The sequence below is a fragment of the Protomyctophum parallelum genome (genome assembly GCF_964188405.1).
Source record: "Protomyctophum parallelum genome assembly, chromosome: 8".
In the NCBI taxonomy this organism is placed as follows: domain Eukaryota; kingdom Metazoa; phylum Chordata; class Actinopteri; order Myctophiformes; family Myctophidae; genus Protomyctophum; species Protomyctophum parallelum.
Genome location: NC_139703.1, coordinates 7,263,288 through 7,268,808, shown reverse-complemented (window position 1 = coordinate 7,268,808; position 5,521 = coordinate 7,263,288). Strand labels below are relative to the sequence as shown.

Sequence of the window (5,521 nt, the reverse complement as noted above, 5' to 3'; positions counted from 1 at the left end):
TGGTGAAGCCCTTCCAGTCTGGACACTACATCATTCACCCTCAGTTTGTGTCTGAGAGCCTGCGCTTCACTGCCGCGCGATGAAAAACTTCATTTCAACATGACTCATTAAGGCCGGGAAAGCATCTGTGTCATTTTGGAGTTTAGCTATTATATATGAGTGTGGGTGTGTGTGTGTGTGTGTGTGTGTGTCATGATTTTAAAAGAAATATCACATCTCCAAGCTCATAGCGTGTCACTTTGTACCGCGCTATGAGCTTTCTAGATCTGCTATTTTGTTTGAAATGCAGTGTTGAATATGAATTATATATTTTTAAACTCAAATCTTTGCTTCAGGGGGGCCGCAGCCAAATGCATATACCAATTCTGGGCGGTTCTTGACATGAAAAAGTTTCAGAACCACTGATATAGCAACATAGGTTATTCAGAAAAAATGATTTAATAGAAGACATTTCTCGGGCAAGAAGGCCTGTCATAATGGGTTAACCCATTTTGGGGGCGGGAACCCCTTTTGGTGTTTTAAGCATTATGTTATGCTTTAGCTATTGAAAAATAGCAGATCTACAAGCTCATAGGGCGGCACTAAGTGCCGCGCTATGAACTTGTAGGTCTGCTATTTTTGAAAAATCGTGAAAATGTGCCTCAAATCTTTGAATATATATTACAGAGTGAACATTTTAACTCAAATCTTTGCTTCTGGGGAGGTTCCTGGAAGAACATATTTTCAGATGGGGGGCGGAGGCATAATTTATGACATATACATTTTGGGGTCCTTGACATGAAATATTGACCACCACTGATACAGAAACATAAGGTTTTTAAGACATTCTTTAAATTTCGACGTCAGGCCAATTTCTTTTGTCTTTTTACACTATTTCCATTTCCTGTGGGTGGGTATTGCAATAAGATTGCACTATAAGATTGTATTGTTAATATAGCCTAGTATTTGATTTTGAAGTGAGCCTTGATCCAGAAAATCTCAAGCAGGTTAGACTTGCAATGGTCTTCTCAGGTCTCCCGAAAAATCTATCAGACATATATATTTTTGAGGGGCGCTATAGCCTCTCCTATATTCAGCTGTATGTTTTTGTCCTAGTACAAACATTAAATACCATTGACAATGGATGGAGAATTTACGTCCTATGTGTCTGAACAAATCTGTATTTTTGCCCTACACAAAAAGATTATTCAGACTTGCCATTCATTGCCATTGACAATGTATGGATGATTGTACCATGATAAGAGAGCCCCATAGCCCTCACTTCACACGGACCATGTGATGTTTATGTCCTTAAAATGCGCTCTGTGTGCATGAACCTTTACTGCATGCTTTTTTATTACATTTCATGGCTAAGAGCCATACTGTAATCAACAGTCTTTTCATGCAAAACAACACACATAATATAGGCCTACACTATTCAAGTTTTATTTATTCTCGAAATTACACTGAGTAATTAAACTCATTTTCAGTGTCGTCGAGTAATACAAAAAACATCACAATACATCAGAAGATCAGGAAAAGGGAAACAAAATGTACATGTGAATTACATACTGTACTGTAGGTTACAAAAAGAAGCTAAGACAAATTTCAAAAGGATCTAAAAACAGTTACATAGGCCAATTGTGTGGATCTGTATGCTCACCAAGGTTTTAAAACGACTCAGGGGTACCAATGTGGTCGATTTTAATGTTGCTTATTAGGGTCAGAAGAAGCCAAAAGGAGATCCACCAAGTTCAGATTTAACTTTTGGTACCTTGAATTTGGGGAAATGACTTGATCTGGTGTGATAGTGTTCAGAGTCCCATTTCAGAAATGAGATGTATTTAGGACAATCTCCAAGCATGGCTTTATACAAGAACAGGTGCCAATGCAGTTGTATGATACTCGTGACGAAGGCGTTTTTGATAGTTGTTGACTGTGCACCTTGGCTAAGAAGAAAAATTTAAAATAAAGCATTTGCATTTGCCTTGACTTAAACTTTTCATGTTATATTCTTCATTTTTTTCATCCATTTGGGTGACCGGCCCAGGTATAATTGTCACATGGGTAAGTTATCTAAAACTATTGTTGGCCCATGCTTAAGGCCTATTCATAGTCTGGATTTTCGGTGGTGAGGTGACCACTGCTCCGGTGGTGAGCTGACCACCGGTCACCGGAGCTGAAATAACGTTGAGCGGTGGTGAGTAAAAACAGAGAGAAGGGCTGGAGCGGTGGCGGTGGTTTGCTCTTCACCGCGGCTCGTGACGTCATGTTGTAGTTCGGTGGTCACCCCACCACTGTAAATCCAGACTATGTATGAGCCTTTACTGTCCTGGGGCCTGTTTCACGAAACTTGGATTAACTAATCCAGGATTTAGGCCAAAGCCAGGCTTTGGTGAGCCGGGATCAGCAAGCCTGGCTTAATAGACAGTCTGGCTTTTTGTCTCTAGACCCATTATCTGGATCACAGATTTACTGATCCTTCTTCTTCATGGGGTATTAAGGCAGTTTGCATCCTTAATAGTTGCATTACAGCCCCCTTCTGTATATCTCATTATCTTTACTAATCTATTCAAGACTTACTGATACAAGGACTTAAGCTTATAAATACTGCTGCTGTAATTAAAGAGAGAACATACTCTCAATAGTGGATAGACTGAATGATTAACTACCCCAAAAATATAGTTTACATTTTACCACTACTATTAACTTAAAACAGAATTCTTAATAATGTAAGCATAATGATATTGTCGCATTGTGATATTTGGCCATAACTCCCTCCTCTGAGGGAGCTACCCAGACAGGGGACAGACTGGTGAGGGTCATGGGTTCATGTAGCATGCCAAAGTTTGTGCTATTGCCATTGAGAATGCATTGGGCGTTTAAGTTAAATAACTCAGAAACTACAAAACATTTCAAAGTAAAAAGTTCCAGCATGTGTCTCCACAGTAAGCTGAATTTTACAAAGTGTGAATGGAGTTTCTAGGTGAAAGTGATTTTTTTAAGTGCCACTATCTGCCTATAAATGTCTCAAATTTGAAAGCACTATATTTCTAAAACTATCAAAGATTCCTCTTCAGGCATACATGTCCACCGTAGGATGAACCTAAATAGGTTTGAATGGGGTTTCTAGGTGTAAGTATGCAGGACTAGTAGTGGGTGAAACGTTACAATGGTAATATGTTGTAAAACAATGAGTAATGGTAATTTTTTTTTTTTTTTTAAGATATTTTTTTGCGGCTTACGCCTTTTTTTTATTGATTTTTGAAGGGACAGACAGTAGGCTGACAGGAAACGGGAGAGAGATGGGGGGATGACATGCAGTAAAGGCCGTGTCGGGTCCGGGAGTCGAACCCGCGGCACGCTGCGACTGGATTACCAGTCCGGTGCCCAGACCGTTACGCTACGGCCTGTGCCGAGTAATGGTAATATTTAGTGGTTTTCACTTTTACAAAAAATAATAATAACTAGAACTGCACTGTCGAGTGCATACTTGCTTGTTGCACACTAGTAGGCCATAAATGGCCAACTAGTGCGCAAGCAGAGCGCGCAAGTCCTTTCGACCGCTGTAAACTGTCAAATCTCAGTATCTCTGTGAAGGAACGTTTGAAATGTATAATTTTTAGATGTAACTATTTGCTACCTACCTACTTTATGCATATAAACACCTAGTATTATTAAGTATGATTCAAGTTTCTATCTATATAAGTTTGGGTGAAGAGCTAGTCATACATATACACACCACGTACTCTGGTCCCAGCAGATCAGGCACAACTTGCTATTTTATTTTTACTGATTATGTATATAGTATACGTATGACTAGCTGTAAATGATGACGTAAGAGATATGGTCATTTGTGGTCGTTTGGTCCCAGCAAAGCAGGCATATACTATATAGGCATATACTATATATAGTATATATATAGTATATAGGCATATACTATATACGTATACATATATACTATATAGAGTGTGTAGTTGTAAGTTGATTAGCGGTATACTGTGGTTACTTTGCGCCAAAAACCGTGACAGCTGTCCCGCCATTTGATGTTTATGCAAGAAAAAGCCCGGCTTAATCTCTAATCCAAGTTTCGTGGAACGGGCCCCTGATCTCCTGAAGTCAAGGTCTTGCATTATAGCAGTTATTTCCCCATGAACATATCTGGTGAAGCCCACTGTCCATCCCATGGTATGAGAAACACTTCAATGAGTGTGGAGTCAGACTCAGACTGTCTATTTACAATATTACAATCTGGGAACCCATTTGGTAAAAAGAATAATATATATATATGTCTTGAGATTACCTACAGTAGGCCTACTCCTATCTATAGTATGTTCTTTATGTTGAAAAATATAATGCAACAACAACATAGTCCTAAACACATTCATACCATTTCCACAAGTAAAATAAGAAATATAACATGGGTACTGAAGTTAACTGAACTATTGAATATGTTTTTCTTTAATGGTCTGCCCTAGCTGCCCTGCGGACCAAGATAGAAGTCAAAGCAAGAATTGTGACAAGTTAACTCCATATGAAATACTATACTGGCCTTGCCTTATATAAACCACGTGGTTATATCAGGGCCAGGCAAGGCATTGGCATTACATTTACATACATATGATCGCTCCTATAGAACTACATTTCCCATACATGCCCTTGTCCCGAAGCAGCATCTGTGTGTTTGAGTTGGTGGGCGTAGACAAGGCAATGTGTTATTGGTTCGTACTGTTCCAGTTCCAGAGAGAGTTACAGTAACTGCCAAACAAGTTGGACTTCTATCTCAAGGGAGTGGGCTCGTGTTTGATCGGTAGGTAGAATGAGTTTTAAAGTGCATTTGTTGAGTGGATAGAAAATATATACACTTTGTTGACACCGTTCCTGCAATTGCGTATCGATTAGCCTACTAATTACCCATCATCAATGCGCCTTATTAACAGCTTTCCCTGCGGTCACAGACCATGTGCGGAGTCATAGGAGTGGTAGATGCATGGCTTTAGCTTTACCGTGCGTGCACAACATATGGTTGCATTATAATTATAGTAGCATGCCCTGCATGCATGTTTTCTGTTCTTTTTCTTGGCTTGATGATGTCTATAATAGACAGTTTGAAGAGGATCACAACTATTGCCACGTCGCAAGTCAATATTTTCTCATGTTTGTTTAAATAGCCTACTAAGCGAGAAAATAAAGTCCCCCCCCCCCACCCCAACACTGAACACACACGCACGTACGCGCGCGCACACACACACACACACACACACACACACACACACACACGCACACGCACACGCACACGCACACGCACACGCACACACGCACAGAGCTCAGATAACGGGATATGATTTCTCACAGGCTTCTGCTTTTCTTTCAGTACATCAGCACTTTTCTGTTTATTTTTCACCATGTCACAATATGAGATAAGATAATGGATCAGCTGAAATGGCAGAGATGTGGCCTCCATATAGTGGCTCCTAAACAAAGCTACACACTGGGCTGTGATGATGGAGGAGTTTTAAATACATTGTCCTTTGGCTTGAAT

The 5,521-nt window shown here is 39.9% G+C and overlaps 1 protein-coding gene across 1 annotated transcript in view; it reads left to right on the top strand.

Annotated features, from left to right (window-relative positions):
- The first annotated feature begins 4,694 nt into the window (after positions 1-4,694).
- The window catches only part of myorg (myogenesis regulating glycosidase), a 12,262-nt gene continuing 11,435 nt past the window's right edge, over positions 4,695-5,521 (top strand). Inside the window, exon 1 of the mRNA XM_083772018.1 lies at positions 4,695-4,789. The gene's annotated coding sequence lies outside the window, so the exon portion shown is untranslated. The remainder of the gene's footprint in view (positions 4,790-5,521) is intronic.